At 35.7% G+C, this 12,750-nt stretch overlaps 1 long non-coding RNA gene across 1 annotated transcript; it reads right to left on the reverse strand.

Annotated features, from left to right (window-relative positions):
- Positions 1 to 494: 494 nt before the first annotated feature.
- LOC130088694 (uncharacterized) lies at positions 495 to 9,672 on the reverse strand. The gene is made up of 5 exons (XR_008807488.1): positions 9,493 to 9,672; positions 7,995 to 8,053; positions 7,799 to 7,850; positions 3,360 to 3,415; positions 495 to 880 (listed from the first exon to the last, which is right to left on the reverse strand). It is a non-coding gene; the product is annotated as an uncharacterized LOC130088694 (long non-coding RNA).
- Between the last annotated feature and the right edge of the window lie 3,078 nt (positions 9,673 to 12,750).

Below are 12,750 nucleotides of genomic sequence, written 5' to 3' on the forward strand. Positions count from 1 at the left end.
TAGTGGAACAACTGATCATCAGTGATTACAAAAGGGCAGGACTTATCTTTATGTTAATACATTTATTTCTGTAAGGCTTCACTTCCTGCATAGACAGGAAATGAGACAAGAGACTGCCATTTTGCAGTGAGTGCTGGACTACACTGGACACCATTTTAGACAATTTCATTTTAACCCTTTTACACCTGCTCTGTATTTGTGATGTACTTTGCAAAAGTGATATTTGAAAGAGGACGGTTGCGTGAATCAAGCTCGCAGGCTGGCAAGTGCGTGATTTTAATTTAACAGGAAATTTGAGGGTGTATCCTTGAATGGAATAGATAAAGCTTGAAAATAATTTGCGAAAGTTAATTATGGATTGGAACTAAATTAATGTAGCAAAAATTTTAAAAAGCCATTGAGGGCAGTTAAAGACATAACTAACTCTTTAAAATTTGAAAAGATCACCTAGCTTGTTAGTAAACAAATTATAGTTCGTAAGTAAATAACATTTCTTTTCTTTTTTTAAGAAAAGTTGAACCTGGAAAAGCTGTGTTGGACGCTTGGACGTAAACCGCAAAACAAATATTTTGTGAAACGTCATTCTTATTTTCCATCCAATAAGAGCAACTCGATATTGTTCAATAACGAAACTTCTTTATTTATATTTTAAAAAAAGGCACAAAAAAAAGCATGATTAAATTTTGAAATACAAGCATTTCATCAAAACAATAATGCAGTAAAATGACATACATACATTTGTTAAGCACATTTGCGAATTAATTAAAACACAGCAAATCACAAACAAATAAAATGTCTCTTTCTTTCCAAATCCAAAAGCAAAATATGAGCCGCCATCTTCATTAAGCTGTAGTCTCCACTTGACTGTCCAGAATTGGTTCTTAATGAAATCAAAAAGGGAAAACATGTAAACCCCAAATGTTTTTTTAAAGATGCGATGACAGCTTTTCATAAAAACGGTAACGTACAGCTATGGTGTAGCTACGAACATGAAATCAGAATCCTGTTTTAAATGGTTCTCTAACTAGCGACAATGGTCAATCTCACAAGGTAGCTTCATATGGTCAATTAGGACAACCTCCACATGAACATGCACAACTTGTCCATATAATAATAGTAGCATAATAACAGCAAAATGCATTGTTATTCATATATTGATGATAAAATGCTAACAGAAGACTGCTATGTAGTTGCCGCATATGCATGATTTCGTTATATTCACCTACAAATGTAAGTGCAAGAAACTATTTCACACAAAACTCGGCAAGCGTTAATCACAAGAACACAACAAAAACCTTTACTTTCAACTACCAGAAAATCTATAGTACCTGGATTTGGTTCACTTATTAGTTTACCAATTACATTGATACTCAGAAAGTAGCTTTACGATAGACCAACAGTTTAAAAATCACAACATATATTACACAACATATGTCTGTCATTAGCAATCATTTCTGTGGATGTGCTTCATAAAAGGTAAATTTCTTCCAATAATCATGTTTTTGTTTAATAATGACCATTAACGTTAATGATACAAGAACAAAGTTGTATCCAAGTGAGCCTACAAAGCTGAAAACTATTGAAATGAATAGGTGAAAAACATGTGTGTTTGTCTTTACTATGTGATTATTACAAGGTGTAACTTTGGCCAAAAGTAAGTGTATTAGAGGGAGTAATCAAACTGTAAAGTTGTTGCAATTCAGTCATTCAGGATGTTTAGGCTGCGGAGATGTTTTTTCTAGGATAAATTAATTTAAATAAAATAAACTATGAAAAGTGTGGCTTAACCACCAAAATGAGAAGCGACACTGCAAATTGTCTGTTCACAACAAACAGTGAATTTTTTTCATACTGATGTGTATAAGTCGAAATAAGAGAATTTTAACAAAAAGGACACGAGTTGTCCCAATTGTTATAAAGAAAGAAAATTCTCAATTTAAAAAAAAAGAGAAGGTATGAAGTACATTTAATAAAAGTCGGGCTTCAGAAAAATGAAAAAGATTTGTAGTCACAGCTTCCTTCTCAACGGACGTATGGCATTTGCTTACTGAAAATGTCAGTAGCCTTATCCAGAAGTTGAGGACATTTTCCTTTGAAAACTATTAAATTAAATTAAATGGTGATTTAATGTAAAGGACATGGGCCAATGCACACTTATTTAATGTGCAATAATACATTTTTAGTCTGTCCTGTCTGGATACCCATCCCAAAATCAAAAGCAGAAAATGTTTTATCCATCCATTACTCTAAATGTCACAAGTAAAATGGAAATGTTGTAGTGTATTCCAGTATTTATGTGGCACAAGTGCAAGTGTGCAACAGCCAGTGAAAAAGGAGGCCAAATGTAGAACAGAATTAAGAAAGATGTGTAAAACAAGTTACACAAAAGCAGAATAGACTCCACAAGAAAAGAGTCACGCTAAATGGAAAAACAAAGATGTGCATAAATTCTAAAAATGTGAATAAAAACTTGGGCGCTAATTTGAGGATTTTTTTTTTATCCGGTAAGACGACATGCGCATTAACTTCAATGGAAACATATTTAACAAATAAATCCCTCTATGCAAAAAAAAAAAAGTTGACTTTCTCAAACGATGTGATTGGATAACTGAACTAACCAGCAGATCAGTTTCATCGCACAGCATCTCAAACGTTGGTTTGGTCATTCTGAAATGCCCGAGCCAAAGTCCGTCATCTGAATAATTTGGTATAATGACTGCGTTCCCAAACATCAGGAATCTGAACGCAAGATATCATGACTTCTCTCGTGCTCTGAGAACCAAAGTCATTTATGATATAGGATAAAAGAGCCACAGTGGCTTCCCCGATTGCACCAATTCCCCAGGAAGTGACTATTTTGTTTTCGAACACATGGGATGGAATCGCTGCTTTATTGGCAAATGTAAGCGATATTCCAATTTTGTGGACAAAATGGATTAAACGTCGAATGGAAACATAGCCAATGATCTCAAGAAAGGTTTCCACTGAAAACAAGATCAAGTGAAGAGAGCACCCAAGCATGCTCGGGTACTGAAGACAAGTAAATGATTTGTACTGTCATCAAAACAAAGTGAGGAAAAAAACACATTTACACCTTTCCTAACTGTGACAGGAAGCCCTTTCCCCCAAAAAACATCCTTAGTACCATTCCTTTAAGCTTTGAATTTTTTCTTTACCTATTATATAGACTGCAGCAATTGTAAATAAATTTTTTTGATGAAACATCCATTTTCTGTTATTTATCCTACTACTTTTGCCTGGGCAAATATGCTTTCCTAGAGCTGAGAGCCTAGATGCAGCTAAATGACAGACATATGGAGTAATACCTTAATAATACAAATAACACTGTAAGGACTTACAGAGCAGTCTTCATTTCCTTGATTTTGCTGCAGTTTCCTCTTCAGGCAAACGTCGTCTGCAGGGAGAAGGACAATCGTGAGATCAGAGGTAGAAAACCAAACACTGTCAGTTGAGAACTACATTAGCTGCTCGAGTAAGTGTCACATTGCCCTATGATTAATTCAAGCAAAACATTGTCATCCATTTAGTAGTGTAAAGAATTAAGCCTGAACCCTACATTGCCTTCAAAAGATTTTCTATTTTTATTTATCTTCCAAATAGTATCTACATTTTCTGTTGAAAATGGGAGAGATTCTTCTCCATGCAAAAGTCCCTGCCATGATTTTAGGGTGTTCTGAGTGGTTGTTAGTGTGTAGCTATGCAGTTGTTAGGTGGTTGTTTACTTTTTGTCCCTACATGTGTATATGTCGATGCCACACGTTGGTGCGCCATCTTGGAACGGTCAGCGTGTTGTCATTCACAGTAAGAATCTATGATGCCACAACATTTCGCAGCTACTGGTTGTGAAACCGCAGAGATTTAAATTCCCAAAGCAATGGGATAACCTTTCACAGGTGAGAGAATGTGTTGAGCACCGTCCTTCAGATGAGAAGCTAACCCGAGGTCCTGACTCTCTGTGGTCACAAAAAATCCCAGGATGTCTTTCGAAACGAGTAGGGGTGTAACCCAGGCACCCTGGCCAAATTTGCCCAGTGGCCTCTGTCCATCATGGCCTCCTAATCATCCCTATATATACTCATTGGCTTCATCACTTTGCCTCCTCTCCACCAATGGCGCTTTTCCACTGCATTGTACAGCTCAGTATGGTTCGGCTCGCTTCGCTTTTCCACTGCGTGGTATGACTCGGCACGGCTCGGTTCGCTTTTCCACTGCAGTTAGTACCGCTCCAAAGTGGGTGGGATTATAGACTGATCGTTATAGTTTATCTGCTCCTCGGCAACCAACGAGAGGAACGTCTGCACTTCGTGCACTGACCACGATTCAGCCATTTCTTTTTTTGGAAGTTTTTTTTCTTTTTTCTTCAAGCAAGTAAGCAAGTAGTTTTAAAACAGGTGCTACTGCGGTGGCTGTTACTGGCTATTGAAATCTAGTGGGTTTGATGTCTCGCAAATACAATGACGCTGGTAGTGACGATTCAGTCTGACCAATCAGTGATCTGCAATGTTTTCACATCACATTTTAGTATCGGTGCAGTACACTTGGAACCTCAACAGAGGTGGTACCATTTAAAGCGAGCTGTACCATGCAGTGGAAAAGCGCCACAATAAGCTGGTGGTGGGCGTTCTGGCGCAATATGGCTGCCGTCGCATCATCCAGGTGGATGCTGCACATTGGTGGTGGTTGAGGAGATTCCCCCCTTCCATGTAAAGCGCTTTAAGTCTCGAGAAAAGCTATATAAATGTAATGAATTATTATTATTATTAACTCAATATTACAGGTTTTTACTATGGTAAATTTTTAATATTGTGTAAGCTGGCGCCTTCGTCTTGTATTGTGTTAGTTTAGCAAAATCATCAGCAGATATAGATATTCAGGCTTAGACATGTGTCTAACTACGGTTGCAGTCACGGAGTCAATTTGCTCTCGAGTGTTCGCAGACTGGTTTGACCGTTACAATATGGCGGACGGCTTACACATAGCAGCCCAAGGAAACAGACGAGGCATCTATGTATCAATTTTTTATGTTTTAAATTTGTCCAGGTGAAATTGAGTCTGATCATTTAGAAGGTAATAACAGTTCTCCTTGCTTTCACATGAAGAACAAACATTACAGTGCGAGTTACTCACTGAAATGTAATACTCAATATGAGCCATATTTATAGCGTTGCTTGCTTTGGCAATCATAAACAAAAAAGTTATCGCTAATTAGGCTCTTTGGGGGCAATGAGGTGACTAACTTAGTACTGGAAACCACAGTGAGCAGGAATTGAGGCATGCTGGAGAAATTTTAAATAATTGCTAGGCATGTGAAACAACACTAAACCCAAATCCAACTTGAGCGAAAAACTCTTTAAACGAGAGAATATTGTTTAGTGAACTTTTATTGTAGATATAAAAATTTGTTGCAGGGTGAACGTCCTTTATTGATTTTGTTTATTTATTTACTACATTAAAAAAAAGTGAATGAAGTTTGTATTATCACTGTCACACTAGGGACACCGACATGTTATCAGGGGTGAAATAAGCTAAATTTGTTTTAAATGAATGGATAGTTAAAACATTTTAAATAAATTCAATTCGAAAAATCTAAATGCTCCAAGTATTAATTGTTCTGCACTAATAATAATAAAAATAAAAAAAATTAGTTAATTTTTTTTTTTTTTTAAAGGGTAACTAAACCCTAAAACAACTTTTTTTAGTTAATTATCAGTAAGACAGGCTTTATTGATGCTGTTCATTGATTCGAGTAAATTTTTTGACATTTGGGTAAGAGTGTTTTAATTCTACAATATATGGTGTAAAAATGTCTGAGTGCTGCCCTCTTCAGGTTGAACAGTGGCTACTGCAGTTGAATTTTCCTATTGGATGTTGTGGTACTGCGTGACATAAGCAGGTACCAGCTCACCACGCCCTTGCCTACAGAGATGCGGGTCTCAGGTGCACGCCCTCCCTCCGCTGGGCTCTGCCCACTTTTCCAGCATTTTTCAGATATTGCCAGTGGGTGAGGTCAGGCTTTGACCAGGGGTTGAGTTACCCTTTAAGTAGTGTTGGGGAAATGCGGAATAGTCATATCGTCCTAACGTCAGCCGCTTACCGCTGATATGCAGATCGCTGATATGCAGTATTATCGCTGGCGGGGGATGCAATAGTTTAGGATGCAATGAAATATTTCACCCAAAAGGCGAGCCCGTGGATATCAGAGAAGCACTATGGAAACTTCGCACGAGAGTTAAGCCCCGTTCACACTACAAGCGACTTTGTCGCTGCATGTCGCCAGTGGCTGGCGATGCGGTCGCTAGTGGGAGTTCCCACTACTGGTTGCCTTTATGAATGACATCCAATGATGTGGAGAAGGATCATACGCGCTCCGCTCCTATTGGTTGTCGCTCCCGAAAGTCACTCCTCATTTGCATAAAGTTAAACAGATCTCAACTTTGTTGCATCGCCAGACACGCCCCATCCGGTCGCCAACGGTCGCTGTCGCGCGTGTCCCCGGAATTCGCCAGCTCCCTATTGAAATGAATGGTATCGCGTCGCGTGTAGTGTGAACGGGGCTTTATGCTGGTTAAGGAGTCTCAAGTTAATCCATGAAAGTGAAAGCAAAAACTGACCAAGCATTCAGCGTCCGATGCTGCACGGTGAATTATTTCTTTCAGACAGCTGAATCTACCTCAATGCTGATAATGGTATATCAAATTTATTGGCTTAATATTTTCCTCTTGTGGAACATACATTAATGAGGGTGAAAAAAAAAACGAGAAGAATCAATATTTCTTCTTTTGTTGTTTTAGGTCAGTGTTTGAAGCTGCTTTTGATTTTCATCGATAACAGATTATTGTGCCTGTGCACAATAAAGCCTGTTATTAAGCCTATATAACTTAGTAATAATATTGTTATTAATAATAATAATAAATCATAATTTGTAATTGTATTGTTATTGGTGTTACTAGTGTCATTAAATGTTTTATTTATGTGCTATGGAAAGGCTTACGAAAAACGATGCCGCCTTGGCGTAAATAAGAACTGTACACGTGTCGCAAGTGTGGTTATGTGGTGATGTCAATATGAAATTAGGGAAGGCAAGTGAATTGTAGGACCTAATATTAATTTGACAATACCAGCTCAATAATAGTAATGATAATTTCATACATTAATGGGAACCGAGCCAATAATCGTCTTGATAACGTCAAAGGCATCAGCCTTTGCCAATATGACTACCATCGATAAACAATACTATCGTCACAACCCTACTTTTAGGTATAGTCTAATGAGACAAAATTGGAAAAATTCCAGTATTTTTTTTTATTAAAATTGATGTTTGTAACATACTTAGGTTATAGAAGGCCTAAATAGTGTTTCTCCACACCATTCCCCCCAAATAATGTTACCAATAATCCCTCTATTAATAACTGCAAATTTTGATTTGAAGTTTTTTTTTTGAAGTTCTGAATTTCATCTTATTTCGCTAAACATCGATGCGAGTAAAGAGTTCATAGCTAGTACCAAGATTAATGTTTTTTTTTTTATTCGTTATATTCTACAACTGTTTAAATATCTTAGGCGGTGCAGAATTCGTTGAAATAAATGTTCTGCATTTATTAAAAAAATGATGATTTGTATTATTATTATGTATTTGCTCAAATTGTGTAAAAATTGCATTGTTAACTATACTTCAGGCCAAGCTAGTGTTTTAAAAACATTAGTAAATGAACCACATAACTATATAGTACCTAAAATAATGTACGTCATACAGGGTTCCTTAAATTGCAATACTTACGGCAAAAATCCGTTTCCTCATCTTTCTTTTGACATTTAGGAGATCAGGAACCCTTAACAACAAAAAGATTCTTCGTTAGATTGAAGATACATCCTACGATTTGATTTAGAGCACACCTAGTGGTGGTTGATGATAAGGTAAATAACGGATTGCGCAAATGTATAGTTCAGTTAGTAAATACATTAATGGCACTTACATTTATATGGCATGAGACTGAACAAAACTCCATCATCTTTTATCCAGTTGTTTCGATTCCTGTACACAAAAAAACATTTTGGACAATTAGTTTTGTATTGTATATTCACTTCGGAGTCAAAATGTTCAAAAGAAACTATTTCATTCATGCGGTTTCTCTACATGAAATACAATTTCTTTAGTTAACGTCGAGGTAATCTGCAAGGACTATTGTTGAAAAATTCTTAAAGTACGTAATGTGACAATACTTCATACGCTGAAGAATATACATAAATCAGCAACCTCTTTGAAATAGAATAATCACTTAGGGCTCATGTTTTATTTTTAATTTATTCTCTTACATGCAACATTAGTAGTAACATTTGTTTTCTAGACAGCAGTGAACAGTTCATTATTTTACAGCATAGACCTCATAATATATTAAATCTAACATTTTACACTTTAAATAAAGACAACTTTAACAGCATTACTTTCTAGGTTATATGTTTCTATGATATTGTGGCAACTAGAGCAATAAAAAGATTTTACAGATTTAATTGGACTTTTTTTATATTTATCAACAATTTTTGTATAAATGTAGGGAATTTAATACTTCAAAACAGTACTAATCAGGTGAAAATGTACTTTACATGTATCTCTGTTGAAAATGGAAAAACAGAAATAAAGAAACATGTTTCTACATTTTTTAAAGAATATATTTTTTTCTTGTGGACTACAATGGGTTAAAAGCCAACACCCTATTATTTAACGTCGAAAATACAGCACAAATGTTTTCAAAGCACAAGAAATAAAAGTGGATACGTTTATTTAAGTTCATTCTCAAGTGGAAAAGAACCATAAAATGAAATGTTTAACTGTTACATTTTATGCAGAAAACAATACAATCTTAAAATAAAGTAAAACATCAAAATGTACTAAATCCAAAGGCAAGTTGACACATTCACAACGTTCCTTGAACAAGTTCAAAACAATATACATCTGGGAGGGGGGAGATTATTTTTTTCAGTAATTAACACAATAAATGCATTAGAATGTTCAATAAAATTGTTTATTCAAAGAAAACAGTTGAAATCAACGAAAGACACTCAAAATGTTGAGACAGGAAACGATACGTCCCTTATAGCATTATTACAACAATATTTCAATATAAATTATTTTTTCCGCTCTCGAATGTTACAAGGACATTTTGTCCTCTCAAGGACAAAGCGAATTTAAAATGCGTAGACAGTTAAATCCTTGTTTCTCTTCGTTGCTGCCAGTTGAAATCTTCACGGTCTTCCTGCATCATATCCATGCATTGTTTTCCTAACAATTTCACGATGTTTTTACCTTAAAATTGTCGATTAAATCGACGGAATGCCCTTTTTCAGTACTTGGCAATGGCCCCATCATGGCCATTTTACAACACCTCGTCGAACCCTCTCCTTTTCCACCATATTGGTGCGTCTTTACCACTCGCTCAAACACGTTTAGAAGTTAAATTTGTAATGAAATCTTACCATGTTCCCACCGTTGCGATCTGCTCTTTTATCTGAACAGGTCGACGCCATTCTCTTCGTAAGCATTCTTGGTTTTAACGAGTTCTTCTCTCTCAGACCGCGCCGCATCGCCATCTTCACCCGTCACCGCTGTGTGTTCTCTCCGTGTGCGCGCGCTTCTCGTCCTCTCGGTGCTGTTATACTGATCGAGTGGACGGACAGCCCTGAGCTTCAGCGTAAGCACAGACAACTTCCTCTCACTGCAGCATTCTGGGTAGAAGAAACGCAGCATCCATGATGGTGTATGTAAACTAACCTTTGGAATTCAGTGACCGAAAAAAAGCTCATTCTTTTACACTGGCATACTCAGTGGCGTCATGCCCATTCAAAGTGAGGGGGCACGTGCCCCCTCAGATTTTTCCTCCCTGATAATTTTTTATTTCTTCAGTCTTGTTATAATCAGATTCAGCGCGTTGTTCATCTTCAATCCGCAGCGGTGCCGAGCAGAGCGCACGTCAGAAACAGAGGACAGTGTGTGTGTGTGTGTGCGTGCGTGTTCATCTGGGCCTCATTGGTCTGTCACTGCTCGTCAATGTCAGAATATTTGAGATGACCAATCAAATCAAAGTAGGCGGCCTTTATGTTCACAGATGAGCGCGAATTTTAGCAGTGACTCGACGCTTCAGTGTACAGTCAAGTGCGAGATGTAGCTAAGTAGCTAAACTAAACATTTCATATTTGACAGTTTTTTTAGTTCATAAATGTTAAACGAATGACAAAAATAATCAGGCACACGAATATACTTTTGTCTAATTTCGCCATTTTGAACTGAAAATAGGCCTATGTAACGTGACTCGTAATGTAGGCTAATAATTAGTTTACTGTCATTGTGAGGGGAAAAGACGTTTTCATTGTTAGGCACAAGATTAATAATGAATGTGTACATATTGAGAATTAATATAGTACAATTTGTAGCCTTAAGTAAATTAAAAAAGCTCAGCTTTAGGAGGGGAAGGCAAGATCAGGAGACAGAGAAAAAGAAAGAGTGATGGATAAGAAGTGAGAGCAGGTATTGACAAATAATCTGCCCACTGACATGGTTTTAAAGCTATTTCTTATCCTTTTTTTGGCCTTCAAACGTCTTGAAATGCACATAGCCTATCAGAGAAATAAAAAATTTGAACCCCCTACCCACCTCAAATTTAGGACCTCTGTGATTATAAAGCCCTGTCTACGGCCCTGTATTAGGCAAAAGATCAATAATGAATGTGTACTGTGAATGAATTTAATAAACTTAGTTAGGCTACCTAGCTTTCCAGCTTTCAGTAAATAAATTCGTCTGAGAAAATGATTCATAAATCAACCTATGTTTACTTTCTTCACTGACAGACAAAAATGAAAAGCCTATCAGTCAAAGCTCAACTTTAGGAGTTTTTTTGGCCTTCAAAACATCTTATAATGCACATATAAGATACACATATACTTTAACTTAGTCCTCAGATAGAGGAGGGTTGCTGCTAGCTCCGTTAAGGTATTTCTGTCCCTCCCAAACTGCATTGAAATAGTATGTTTCGCAGCCAGAATTAAAAAATTTGCAGGGGGAGAAACCCCCTGACCCCTCCTAACATGATCCATATCACCCGTCAGAAAACAATTGCAACGTCTCAGATTGTGCCCCCCCAGAATTTTGGCTTGCATGACGCCCCTGGGCATACTGACAACGCTGCAATTTAACGACAAATAGCCATAGGACAGCAAAGCATTCCTATTTCAATAAAAACTGATCAAATAACTTCTTCGCTTAGCCTACTATTGTGTTGTTAACTTACATAATGCAACTTACATTCTTACAGTAGGCTACCGGTCAAAAGTTTGGAAACATTACTATTTTTTTTTAATGTTTTTGAAAGAAGGTTAGGGTCATCAAGCCTGCATTTATTTGATCACTAGTACAGAAAAAAAAGGTATTATTGTGAAATATTATTACAATTGAAAATAATGGTTTTCTATTTTAATATGCTTTAAAATATAATTTATTTATGTGATGCAAAGCTGAATTTTCAGCATTATTACTACAATCTTCAGTGGCACATGATCCTTTCAGAAATCATTCTAATTCATACTCAGTTATTATCAATGTTAGAAACAGTTGTGCTGCTTAATATTTTTTTGGAATCTGTGATACTTTTTTCATGATTCATTGGTGAATACAAAGTTAAAAAGAACTGCATTTATGCACAATATAAATCTTTACTATCACTTTTTTTATCAATTAAACACATCTTTGCTGAATAAATGTAGATCAGCATATTAGAATGATTTCTGAAGGATCATGTGACACTGAAGACTGGAGAAATGATGCTGAAAATTCAGCTTTGCATCACAGAAATAAATTATATTTTAAAGTATATTCAAATAGAAAACCATTTTAAATTGTAATAATATTTCACTATATTAATATTCTTTCTGTATTCTTATCAAATAAATGGTGGCTTGATTAGGAGAGACTTCTTTTTTTAAAAAAACATTAAAAACGTGATGTTTCCAAATTTTTGACTGGTACTGTATAAAGCCATGACTTTATATAACAAAGCAACAAATCTGTTGAGATTATAGTCCTAAAACCAAGGGAATTAGCATTTTTGAGACATTTGTTCTCACTGGAAATATCTTTGTTTTTGTTTTTCATTTAACTAGGCCTATATAAATCAACTTTTATTACAGAAAAATTACACACATCCATACCTAAAAAGAGAAGAAAAAATTTAATTGAAAAAAATGAAAGTTGCTAACACAAGAATATGATTTCATGAATAATTTACATTTAAAAATGCAGCAGCAGCAACAAAATTTCTCAAAAAGTCTCTTTAAATAATGATAGGCCATAAATTGAAACCTGCTCTAAAAACATAAGCTATAAGAATTTTCCAGCATGATCTCATGAAAAGGCATAACTCGGAGCCTTCACTTGCTTCAAAATAAAAACTATATTCTTAATCCACAAATATAAAACATTATATATATATATATATATATATATATATATATAAAGGAAAGTTGTCTCTGGAAAAAAGTAATCTGTGACATTGTTGAATATCAAAGTTATTTGTTTACGAGGGGTTTGTGGAGACATTAATATTTTATATTTGTGGATTAAGAATATAGTTTTTATTATGAAGCAAGTGAAGGCTCCGGGTGGAATGTTACCAGTGTTAATATTTATATGTTTATTTATTTAAAAGGCTACTTATTGTAATCCATGGGGTTATTATCAAGTAA

This window comes from Rhinichthys klamathensis, unplaced genomic scaffold, assembly GCF_029890125.1.
Source record: "Rhinichthys klamathensis goyatoka isolate OS25496 unplaced genomic scaffold, OSU_Roscu_1.1 h1tg000005l_1, whole genome shotgun sequence".
NCBI classification, from domain to species: domain Eukaryota; kingdom Metazoa; phylum Chordata; class Actinopteri; order Cypriniformes; family Leuciscidae; genus Rhinichthys; species Rhinichthys klamathensis.